Source organism: Scyliorhinus torazame, chromosome 24 (assembly GCF_047496885.1).
Source record: "Scyliorhinus torazame isolate Kashiwa2021f chromosome 24, sScyTor2.1, whole genome shotgun sequence".
Classification (NCBI taxonomy): Eukaryota; Metazoa; Chordata; class Chondrichthyes; order Carcharhiniformes; family Scyliorhinidae; genus Scyliorhinus; species Scyliorhinus torazame.
Window position 1 is genome coordinate 40,241,161 of NC_092730.1, and position 13,390 is coordinate 40,254,550.

Sequence of the window (13,390 nt, forward strand, 5' to 3'; positions counted from 1 at the left end):
TATGGAGCACTGCTGCCATCTCCTGGCTGAAAGCAAGTTGTGCAACAAGTTGACGATGTATTCGTGATACGTTTCAGTTGGAGCAAAATAACATTAACATGGTTAAATATTATCATTGTAGCAATCACATTTAAATCCCCAGATATCTGATTTCTGACTGAGCGACCCAGCTCATCCCGATCTATCGGAAAATGAAAGATTCCCATTACAGCCATATTGGTTACAAGAATATCCAAACTCTGATTTAATACATTCCCCCGCTTCATTGTTTGTGTATTCGTTCTATTAATACAGAGGGGTTGACATTGCCCGGGGACAGGTGGTGGTATAGTGGTGACTGTCCCAGCATTTGACCCAGCTTCAGTTCCTGGCCATCACAGTGGTGAATTATTTAATTAAATATCGCAGGTCAGGACAGAAAAGGATGGGACACTCCTCAAATAAAATTCACCAATTGTTCTCATCACCCATGGGTTTCTTATCTAACAACCAGCATCAATTTTTTTTGCGTGGAAACATGGTTTAAATAAACAACAATCTTCAACATTAATAACTAAGTTCTCGTTCTGAAACAATAGTAAATAGGTGTGTTAAACGGGCCAGAAATACGAGCCACGCGAAGTTCCGTTTACAGAATGAGCTTAAAACACTCCTAGTGGCTGAATAAATTAATCACTAAGTAAGTTACATAATTAATACCAGTAAAATGCTATTACTGAAACAGGATGAAAAGGGCAGCATCTGGACACAAGGACAAGGTAAGGTCTCAGATCAGAGTAAGAGTCCTATGTAATGACACACAGAACATCAGAAATAAATTGCATAAATACATTTATTGTGGACTGGTGCAATCTCCTGGCTGATCGGGAGCCGTGTGAGACGGACACTTTCATTCAGGGGCGTTTCAAATTGGAGTGAAATGTACACAAACAACATGAATTTATTTCTGCTCACTGTGCCCAGTTATAGTGATCTGTCTTAAACAGCAGGAGCTGGACCCGCAGTCTTCACCTTGCTTGAAAAGAATTTAGAGTACCCAATTCATTTTTCCCAATTAAGGGGCAATTTAGCGTGGCCAATTCACCTAGCTTGCACATCTTTGGATTCTGGGGGCGAAACTCACGCAAACACGGGAGGAGGTGCAAACTTCACACGGACAGTAACCCAGAGCCGGTATCGAATCTGGGACCTCGGAGACGTGAGGCAGCAGTGCTAACCACTGTGCCGCCATGCCGCCCTCGCAGTCTTCACCTTCACGGTGAGTCTGAATTTCAGTTTGGGGGTTTCCGAGAGAGCGGATGATATTGTGGAAACTGAAGTCACTTTTCCTGTGAATGGTGCCGGTTAAAGAGCCCTGGCCGGCCTGAGAGTCCCCGAGGCAGGGGTCAGTGGGAGCCTGGAGACGAGGCAGAACCCAGAGAAAGGGAAATAGATTAGAGATAGAGGGCGGATAGGAAAAGCGAGGATTAGTGAGAGGGGGGAAAAGAGGTGAGTGACACAATGGGTGATATTGTGACAGGAACAGTTGGAGGGAGCTGGAGGTGGGGAGGCAGCTGGAGGCAGGATTCCCCTTTATTTATCCTGATCATTACCACTTCAAATAATTCGAACAGATTGTCATGCATAATGTGCCCTTCTTGAAGCCATGCTGAATCTGTTTCATTATGTTATATATTGCTACATGTTCTGCTATTATATCCTTTAGAATGTACTCTAACAGTTTCCACATGACAGATATTATGCTAACTAGCATTTAGTTATCTGTTTCTGTCTCCCTCCCTTTTCGAATAAGGGTGTTATGTTGGCAGTTTTCCATAAAGAACAGTACAGCACAGGAACAGGCTCTCCGGCACTACCAGCCTGCGCTCATTATGATGCCTGTCTGAAGTAAACACGCTGCGATTTTCCAGAATTTAAGGATTCATGGAAGATTTTCACCAGTGCATCCTTTTCATCGATGAGAAGTTGGTAAGAAGGTTCTGAATGTGCAGCCTGGTTTGCAATATTGGAAATACATCTTCCGGAAGCACACTCTTCACCACTGATACCACTCCAGTCAATCTCCACTGCACAATCTCCTCGGTCTTGGCGGTTTTCCGAAGGGTTTGTTTGAATCCTCGCAAGGATCTAACAATCCACAGGAATGCCATATGACTCCAATTCTTTGAATCCCATCTATCAGAGCAATTTTGATAAAAGGAGGTAATCACACCTTATAGACAACGACATGCTTCCTTCAATGTAAATCTCCTTAATGACATCAGATACAATTGGCCTGAAATCTCTATTGAATAAATAAACATCAAATTCTGCAGTCAGTCCATGAACAACCCGCGCCTTCATTCCACTTATTTTTACTTTCATTTCCCTAATCCCACTTCTTTATCACAAAGGTTTCTTTAAACTCCCTTCAATAAAAGTGCTCATGTTCCTCATCGACCATTCGTAATTGTTTTCTTTTGTATAAAACTTACGTCAAAGAGGAATGAGAAAGACTGGCTGTAGGTAACGGTGACATGTCATGTGGACCAGATGTGATGCAGCTGAGGATGCCGAGTGATGTAATAGTGGACATTGTGAAGTTACTGGCCAGAAACTTCCGAATTCTATTTGCGTTTTTAATGGACAGCTACAATCCACTTGTTTATTCTAGGACACAACAATGAATAAAGTGAATCAGTGCTGAACAGTTTCTATCATCCCAATCCTCCAGCTTGTTCTTATTGACAAACCGGTCCTGGATTGAAGTTTTTTGCTTTAGGAATGAGACCACCACCTCCTGGGAATACAGCAGCCATTCCTCGAGGACCTGAGCTGTAAACGTGAAATTCAGTGAAAGGATTTCACCCTCCGCACGGAATCTGATCACCACCTCAACCCCAACATTCAGCTTGGGTGGGCAGGCAAGACAATTTCCTTCCCCCAGCCCCCCACACAGACTGGGTAATATCCCAAACTCGTATCCTGCTCTTATCACAATGCTCCACAACATCGCTCTCTTCCCAAATCTCCAGGAATCTCACCCCAAATCCTCAAACCTTTTATTCTGTATTCAACTAACATTTTGTCCCCTGACTAAGTTCATCCTGGGAAGAGAGGTTTCGTATTCCGAGTTCCTCTGCAGATATCCGGTTTTTGTTTAATGACCAAAAGAGGCCTAAAACCTGAAAGAAAGCCTCTCTCACAGCCCTGTGAGCATGTCTCAAAGAGACGGTGCAGTCAATACCTGCAGAGTAGATAACAATGGAGAGAACTGTGAGGAATTTCACAGAGCAGAGTCGCAGGTGGACTGGGTGGTGAAGAAGCCATTCAGCATGCTCGGTTTTATTGGTCAGGATATTGAGTATCGGAGTCGGGACGTCTTATTGAAGTTGTACAATACATTGGTAAGAGCACACATGAAATACTATGTTCAGTTCTAGTCACCCTATTATGGGAAGTATATTGGTAAACTAGAAAGAGTGCCGAAGAGATTTACGAGGATGCTACCAGGACTTGGTCCTCTGGGTTATAAGGAGAGACTGGACAGGCTTGGATTTTTTCCCTGGAGCGTCGGAGGCTTCGAGGTGAACTGATAGAGGTCTATAAAATAATGAGGAGCATAGATCAGGCAGATAGTCAACATATGTTCCCAAAGGTAGAGGAGCCTAAAGGGCATAGGTTTAAGGTGAGAGGGGAGAGATGCAAAAGAGACCAGAGAGGATTTGCTTTCATGCGGAGGGTGGTGAGCATCCGAAATGGGCTGCCAGAGGCAGTGTAGAATCGGTACAATGTTTTCCTTTAAAATACAGTGAGCTATTTACATAGAACATAGAACATACAGCACAGAACAGGCCCTTCGGCCCACGATGTTGTGCCGAACCTTTGTCCTAGATTAATCATAGATTATCATTGAATTTACAGTGCAGAAGGAGGCCATTCGGTACTTTGAGTCTGCACCGGCTCCTGGAAAGAGCACCCTACCCAAACTCAACACCTCCACCCAACACCAAGGGCAATTTTGGACATTAAGGGCAATTTATCATTGGCCAATTCACCTAACCTGCACATCTTTGGACTGTGGGAGGAAACCGGAGCACCAGGCGGAAACCCACGCAGACACGGGGAGGACGTGCAGACTCCGCACAGACAGTGAACCAAGCCGGAATCGAACCTGGGACCCTGGAGCTCTGAAGCAATTGTGCTATCCACAATGCTACCGTGCTGCCCTTAAGAACAAATAAATCTACACTATATAATTTTACCGTAATCCATGTACCTATCCAATAGCTACTTGAAGGTCCCTAATGTTTCCGACTCAACTACTTCCACAGGCAGTGATTCCATGCCCCCACTACTCTCTGGGTAAAGAACCTACCTCTGATATCCCTCCTATATCTTCCACCTTTCACCTTAAATTTATGTCCCCTTGTAATGGTTTGTTCCACCCGGGGAAAATGTCTCTGACTGTCTACTCTATGTGTTCCCTGATCATCCTATAAACCTCTATCAAGTCGCCCCTCATCCTTCTCCGTTCTAATGAGAAAAGGGCTAGCACCCTCAACCTTTCCTCGTAAGACCTACTCCCCATTCCAGGCAACATCCTGGTAAATCTTCTTTGCACCTTTTCCAAAGCTTCCACATCCTTCCTAAAATGAGGCGACCAGAACTGTACACAGTACTCCAAATGTGGCCTTACCAAAGCTTTGTACAGCTGCATCATCACCTCACGGCTCTTAAATTCAATCCCTCTGTTAATGAACGCGAGCACACCATAGGCCTTCTTCACAGCTCTATCCACTTGAGTGGCAACTTTCAAAGATGTATGAACATAGACCCCAAGATCTCTCTGCTCCTCCACATTGCCAAGAACTCTACCGTTAACCCTGTATTCCGCATTCATATTTGTCCTTCCAAAATGGACAATCTCACACTTTTCAGGGCTAAACTCCATCTGCCACTTCTCAGCCCAGCTCTGCATCCTATCTATGTCTCTTTGCAGCCGACAACAGCCCTCCTCACTATCCACAACTCCACCAATCTTCGTATCGTCTGCAAATTTACTGACCCACACTTCAACTCCCTCATCCAAGTCATTAATGAAAATCACAAACAGCAGAGGACCCAGCGGTACGCCACTGGTAACTGGGATCCAGGCTGAATATTTGCCATCCACCAGCACTCTCTGACTTCTATCAGTTAGCCAGTTCGTTATCTAACTGGCCAAATTTCCCACTATCCCATGCCTCCTTACTTTCTGCATAAGCCTGCCATGGGGAACCTTATCAAATGCTAATTTGATCAAATCAAATTTACCTGGGCAGGGTGAATATAGAGGGACATGGATCAAATGTGGGCAAGTGGGACTAACTTGGTGATAGAAACTGGGCAACATGGACAAGCTGGGCCGAAGGACCTGTTTCCATGCTGTAAACATCTATGACTCTGTGACTTTATGGAGGAAGTTTTCAATCACACAGATCAGGTCAAACGCAGTGACACCCTGCTGGGATTGATCTAAGCTACAGAGTGTGAGGATGTTTAGCTGAACAAACCGGAATGCTTGAAATATTTTACGAATCTGTGGTATCACTGACAAGAGAAATAGTTAACATTTCAGATCCTGACCCTTCATTGGAACGACCTGATCCTCTCTCCACAGAAGCTGCCGGATCAGCTGAATATTTGAAGCATTTTCTGTCTTTGTCTCGGGTTTGCGGCATCCGCAGTATTTTGCTGCTGGGCCAAAGGACAATGAGTTGTCTTTCCAGCTCTGAGGGTTATTGAAGGTCTCTCTGGCTGTGGGTGTCGCTGATTATCCATCTCTGGGATCTGTATTATTCAATAAGACTGCCGTTTGTGGAGGGTTTCTGAAATCCAGTCAGGGAGCTGGAGTTAAAATACACGGAGCCCTTACTCAATCTAAATGTAGGGCAGAACAGTCTCGAGGTGCTCAACGACCAGCCCAGTTTGTTTTTTTCCTGTGAATACAACAGGATATAAACAGAGACAGCTGCAAACGCATGTTGCATTTCATTCATAAAGTCATCGAATCAGACAGCAGAGAAATGGCCCTTCAGCACATCGCATCTGTGCCGGTCAGAAACAACCACCGAACCATTCTCATCCCATTTCCCAGCACTTGGATCATCGCCTCGTGTACCCTGGGATCGCAAATGCCCATCTAAACACATCTTAGATATTATGAGGGGCTCTGCTCCACCAACCTTTCAGGCAGCGAGTTCCAAACTCCCGCCTCCCCCCAGGGAAAGAGGTTTTCCAATAAACGGTTTCACAAAAAAAGCCTCTGCAGTCAGGAGCTGAAAAGGGAGAGATGACCCCTCTGTCATCTTGTACTCTGTGCCGCTATTAATAAAGTCATGACACTGTTTGCTTTATAAACGTCTCTTAGAGCCTGCCGTGTCACCTTCAATGATTTGGACACATGTCCCGCTGTTCTGCACTCTTTTTTGTAAATAGACAGTTTATTTTATATTGTCTACTTCTGTTCTTCCTACAAAAATAAATCGCCTCATTCCTTGTCTGCTCCATGTCCTCCCTTTGCACCAACCTGGCTGTGTCCTTTCGGAGTTTTACTAGAATTTCTGTAGCGCTTTTCACAACCACAGGGCGGCCCAAAACATTCCCAGACAATGAAGTAGTTTTGAAATGTCGTCACTGTGCGAATTACTGAACTTTTGAACTGCCTGTTGGACAACTACAGAAATCCTCATATGGGGATGTGAAAGCGCTGCAGTTGTGGCTCTGTGGCGCAACGGATAGCGCGTTGGACTTCTAGTTGATGTCGTGATGAGACATTCAAAGGTTGTGGGTTCGAGTCCCACCAGAGTCGGTTTTTAGGCAAGGTTTGAATAAATCAGCAACAGGTTTATCAATGTCTCCAGGTAAGTGAAACTGCCGACCCGAACTTCCTTCTGAAAGGCGACTCCAGCCACTCTCCCCTTTCCCATCAGAGCAACGTCACAGAAGAAAACCCATTCTGGACTCAAATAAAATCTTTGAAAGCTGCTGACCAGAGTCAGTCTGTTCCCTCCTCAGACAGATTGCAAACTGGGCAGATATATCAGCGGGCAGTTTGTTCCTCACAGGCAGCTCCAAACAAGGATGATGTGAATCGACACCACTGAATGCTAACACCAACACGTTTATCACAGCTGTGATGAACAGCTCATGTTGCAGCTTCAGATCAGACAGTGGAGGATTATCACAGGCGCTCTGTCAGACTGCATGTTCCTTCAGACAGGTTTCCGACTGGACACGTGGAATGAGCGGCCGTGTGAACATTAGTGGTTCAGGGGAGATTTCTCACTGGAGTTCCGGTTCCATTCCCAGACCTTTCTCTTTCCTTGTCCTCTTGTCATTTGCACTTTTCATTGTTCCATCAATGGCGGCCGCGTCTTCAGCTGTCTGAGCCTTGAGCTCTACAATTCATTCTAGAAAAATCTCCAGCTGTCTCTCCGCCGTCCAAGTGCAAAATGAATGAATGCAATTAGAAGCAACAAAAAAAAGGGACGGGCAAGAAACACACCAAACAAAGCATAATCTAAAATTACTGAGCTCGATGTTGAGGACGGAGTTCTGTGGGTGGCTACTTAAATGTTGAGGTGGTTTTACTCGAGTTCCCGTTAATCTCCATTGGAACACGGATGACCAACGACAGAAAGGTCAGAGTGGGAGAGGTGGAGAATTGAAATGACAAGTGGCAGGAAACTCAGAGTCAGGATTGTGGATTGAACAGAGATTTATCAAAGCGGTCACAGTCTGTTATCTGACCTGTTGAAGTAGATGAGACCAAATTGTGGCAGCAAATACCGATGGGGGCGAATGGCCTCCTTCTGCACTGTAAATTCTATGATAATCTATGATACAGGAGATTAAACTGAAAAGCACAAGTGTCTCACTGGTTCACTTGGGATGTGTGTTTTGGGCCCTTGGATAATAAAGAACAAAGAACAAAGAAATGTACAGCACAGGAACAGGCCCTTCGGCCCTCCAAGCCCGTGCCGACCATACTGCCCGACTAAACTACAATCTTCTACACTTCCTGGGTCCGTATCCTTCTATTCCCATCCTATTCATATATTTGTCAAGATGCCCCTTAAATGTCCCTATCGTCCCTGCCTCCACTACCTCCTCCGGTAGTGAGTTCCAGGCACCCACTACCCTCTGCGTAAAAAACTTGCCTCGTACATCTACTCTAAACTTTGCCCCTCTCACCTTAAACCTATGCCCCCTAGTAATTGACCCCTCTACCCTGGGGAAAAGCCTGTGCGAATGAGGAGGGAGGGGGTAAAAAGGCAGGAGTTGCATCTCCTGCAATTGCAAAGAAAGGTGCACATAGAAAGTGAGCGGATATTGGCGGTGGAGCAGCGGTCGCGGAGGGGATTGTCCCTTCAGTCTGGTGAATGGGGAGAGCAGGGGAGGGCGTTTTTGATGATGTCATAAATGGTCCCTGGAATACGGAGACTGACGGGCTGCAAGGTGAGAACAAGCGGCACCAAATCAGTTCAGCTCGACTTACACAGGACACAACAATGTCAGTAACGGAATGATCTTTTGGGATAAGAGCAGGTGCTTTGCAACATCGTTCACTTTTATTTCCATTTCCCACCTTAGCCGCTTTTCCTACAAATGTTGGCAGTGGTTGGATTTCCACCCGCATCCTCGAAGAGACTGAAACCTAAACCCATCTCCTCAGACCGCTCGGCCTCGCTATCCGAAAGGTTCATTGTTTCTGATACTGATGACTGGTGATTGGCATCTTGCTGTTTATCAGCTGAGTCCAGGATTTCACATTGAGAGAGAAGGAAATGATCCAATCACAGAGCTGGAACGCTGCTTCTAGTTTTCTCCCCACAGATGCTGTTTAATTCTGAGAAGTTCCAGCATTTCCTGTCTTTATTATTTATGATTTTCAGCATTTGAAGTAATTTGCTTTGTGATTTGTGAACTTTCTGAGCTGAGTTCAGGGGACTCGGTTTCCAAAATATTTTTAAAAATATTTGACGGGATGTGAGTGTCGCTGAATCCGTCAACAATTATTGTCCAAAATTAATTACCCTTAAGAATTTGGCGGTGACGTGATTCTTGAGCCGCTGCAAGTCCATGTGGTGTATGTACACACACAGTGCTGTTAGGGAGGGAGTTCCAGGATTGTGAGCCAGCCACAGAAAGGGTGATATATTTCCCAGGATGGTGTGTGTCTCGGAGTGGAACTTGCAGGTGGTCGCTGTTTCTCTGTATCTGCTCCCCTTGTGTTTCCAGGTGAGAGATCCCGCAGGGTTGGATGGACCCTCGCGGAGGAACAGTCAATGTCAGGGGTGGGATTTCAATCCTTGCCTCCAGAGGAGACTGCGACCTGAACTGCGAACTGGCCTTAGACCCGCTCGGCCATCCTGACACACGACGCACTATCAGAAACTCCCAGCGCAAATGATATCAACTCCATAACTGCAGTGACCTGGGCTAAGTTTCTGAGTCAGCACCCACACAAACATTACCTACAGCCTAGAGCTCAATGACTGAAGATCGAGTTTGTCTTCCAATGAAGATGGTTGGAGTGTGAACAATTTCCTGTCCTTCCTTTGATTTTCTCCAGGCCTGTGGGGAAGTTGCTGGGTGACAGGTACAATATTGAAGTGAGGAAAATGGAAAAGTGAATTGGTGCAATGACGCTCCCTTTGTTTCTCTGCAGTTTTTATTGAGGGGAGTTTCTGTTCGTTCACTTGGTGAGGATCACTGACTGTATGTGATTGTGGAGCAGGCAGAGGATGTGACACATGTCCGGAAGCAGCCGAGTTTGTGGATGTTGCTCCATGAATCTTCACGGCTCACAGGGTGAAAGGAGTTTTCGACGTCGAAAATGACCATGTCCGGCAGCTGGAGCTTTCCCTTGTATTTTATGGAATCTGGAAATCAGCGGATCATCAAAACACAGAAATGAAACACGTCTAGTCACAGTATTTTCTCACATGATGTTAACATCAGTTATCTCAGCGCAGCATGTGGCTGCGTGTCCTAACGGATAAGGTGAATCTAGTGACAATATCAGAAAACTGCAGGTTCGAGTCCTGCCGCGGCCGTTTCAAACTGAAATCAAATTGCTGGTTTTCCTTCCTCAGCTCAAAGTTCCGCGTTTCCGTCTAAACATTTCCCGACTTGTCTCAGAATCTATTTTCTTGCTATTTTGTTCATTCAATTGTTTCTCATCTTGGTACTCTGCTTAGATCCTAAGGAATCCACAATTTCTGTTTAATCTGGATAAACAATCGAAGCTCCACCCAGAACAAAATGTTTTGTGTCAATCGGTTCAATAAGATTCTGTGGCAGGAATTCTAATCTCCTCAGGAAGATGTTTAGTAATGAGCTGAATGGACGGTTTTTGTTAACTGGGGTGAAAGGTTATGACACTGGATTGGGAAACCAGCGGCCCGAACTAATCTTTGGGACAGAGAATAAATCCCAACACGGCCTCTGGTGACAGTTAAATTCACTGATTTAATAAATCTGGAATTGAAAGGCATCGGAGCTGGTTAACTTTAGACAGGTGTAAGCTGGTACCTTTTCTGATTGGTTAGATAATGCACCGCAGTCAATACTGCACTTCTTCACCAACTGCGCCAAACTGACCGCAATGTTTTTTTAAAAAAACATGAATTTCTGGAATATCTGTAACTGATATTGTTACACCAGCAATTTAATCAGTCGAACAGTGCGTTTAGGGAGCTGAGATTTTCGAATAGTTCAAGGGTTGGACTCCAAATCCAATGGTCTTTTTCCACGGAGATTCTATCCCTTCTCACATACAGTAAGAAGTCTTACAACACCAAATTAAAGTCCAACAGGTTTGTTTCAAATCACTAGCTCTCGGAGCGCTGCTCCTTCCCCAGCTGAATGGAGAGGTAGGTTCCAGAAACATTTATATAGACAAAGTCAAAGATGCAAGATTTTAAATGCGAGCATTTGCAGGTAATTAAGTCTTTACAGAGCCAGAGAGAGGGGTAACCCCAGGTTAAAGAGGTGTGAATTGTTTCAAGCCAGGACAGTTGGTCGGATTTCGAAAGCAAAGGCCAGATGGTGTTTGGAAAGTTATCAGGGGTTGTCTATAGAGTCCTGTATCTTTTGGGGAGTGGTCAGGATTTGTAGTTGATATACTGTTTACTGTGTGTTTATAAAATGTTAACTGGATTCATGTAATTAAAATTCTTTTGTTTTAAACATACTTTAGATCTCTGTTGCATCACACCTGTAAAATGGGCCCTTGTGCTCCCCATAACCAAAATGTATTTAAAGTTGTGGGTCAGGTGAACTCCGTGATATACTTTGGGGTTCTCTAAACCCTGGCCCATAATACGTGGACCGAGGTACAGTGAAAAGTATTGTTCTACATACAGTCCAGACAGATCGGTTCATACATGTAAAACATAAGACATGCATAAATACACAATGTAAATAATAATAACAGTAATAATAAATGTAAGTAACATTAGTAAACAATAACAAATCGTAAATAGAGACAAGATTGAAAAGTTGGGTTAATCGTGTCAGTAAAACGACACAAGCAACATTCAGTTTAGGGACACTCCTGGAGCCTGATGAGATCAGCAACTGATGTATTTGCATTGTGATAAGAAGTCTTACAACACTAGGTTAAAGTCCAACAGGTTTCTTTCGAATCACTAGCTTTCGGAGCGCAGCTCTTTCCTCAGGTGAATCGAAAGTAACCTGTTGGACTTAAATCTGGTGCTGTAAGACTTCTTACTGAGCCCACCCAAGTCCAACACCGGCATCCCCACATCATGGCTGACATTATGACGACTAATACAAAAACATGCAATTCGTGGCCATGAGGCGGTAGGTTCAAATCCCACCAGAGTCGGCTTTTGGGTGTCACCGTGGTTAACACTCAGGGACCCGGGGTCAATTCCAGCCTTGGGTTACAGTCTTGCACGTTCTTCCCGTGTCTGCGTGAGTTTCCTCCACTGTCCGAAGATGTCCAGTTTAGATGGATTGGCCATGTTAAATTGGCCCTTAGTGTCCAAACGTTTACGTGGGTATGGGCCGTAGGTTGGGTGCTCCTTGGGGTGATCAGTGCAGACTCGATGGGCCGAATGTCCTCCTTCTGCACAAGAAGTATTCTATGATTGCTTAAACAGGGTGAAGATGGCAGCCTCAGGACACAGAGACAAGGTAAGCTCTCAGGCCAGAGTAAGAGCCCTATGTAATGATTCATAACATTGGAAATAAACTGCATAAATACATTTATTGTGGACTGGTGCCATCTCCTGGCTGAACGGGAGGCGTTTCGGCAAAGACACTTTCATTCATGAGCATTTTACATTTGGACACTCCTCAAATACAATACACAAAATAATCTTCATTCGTGCGCTTCTTTCTTAAAATCGAGCTTCATTCTTTTTCAGTACAAATGTTTTTAGAACACATGAGTTCTCAGTTAGAAACAATAGTAAACAGCTGGGTTATCCGGGCCAGAAAAATGAGACAAGTACATTTCAGTTTACAAACTGTGTTATGGACACTCCTGGTACCTGGTGAAATTAGCACCTAGGTTACTTACAAAATGATGACTAATTAATAAAAGTGATGATTTCAGCAGGTTACAAACGGCAGCATCGGGACACAAGAACGAGTTGAGGTCTCAGGCTGCAGTAAGAGTCCTATGTAATGGTACCGTACGGCCTGCCGAAACAGGCGCCGGAAAGTGGCTATTCACAGTAACTTCACTGAAGCCGACTTGAGACAATAAGCGATTGTTGTTACACACAGAACATCAGAAATAAATAGCATCAATAAATGTATTGTGGACTGGTGCCATCTCCTGGCTGAACGGGAGCCGTGCGACACGGACACTTTCGGAACATTCTTAAATTGGAGTGAAATAACATAAACATTGTAAGAATGATTAAAAACAGTTTCTCAAGCAAATGCAAAGTGAAGATAAACAATAGTTGGGCCATGGTGAGTCAGCAGGGACGGTATATGGGGAGCATTGCTCCCTTCCCGGCTGTTGACAAGCCTTCAATTTGTTGCGCTGCTTTATTTAGAACTTTCAGTTCGGCTGGTCAGTTTCACAATAAGAGACATTAAAAATTCTGACATATGATAAATTCTGGCAAAAGATGTGACAAAAATAAATTTCACATTGCTTTGTGAATTTTCACAATTCTGGTTCCTGATGAAGTTAATATGAACGTTACTGAAGTGGTGATCTTGTCCTGACAAATCAGAAAATTCAGAGCGAAAGCAGAATGAGAAACACAGCTTCAGGGCACAAGAAGATTCTTCTGTAATGACATTTCAACAGAAAACATTGAATGATGAAAACAATACCGCATTTTTCGAACAAATGGCTCCAATATTGCCATTATTT

At 44.4% G+C, this 13,390-nt stretch overlaps 1 non-coding gene across 1 annotated transcript; it reads left to right on the top strand.

Moving 5' to 3' along the window:
• The first annotated feature begins 6,740 nt into the window (after window positions 1-6,740).
• Window positions 6,741-6,832, top strand: trnar-ucu (transfer RNA arginine (anticodon UCU)). The gene is given in 2 exon segments: window positions 6,741-6,777; window positions 6,797-6,832. It is a non-coding gene; the product is annotated as a tRNA-Arg (tRNA).
• The last annotated feature ends 6,558 nt before the right edge of the window (window positions 6,833-13,390 follow it).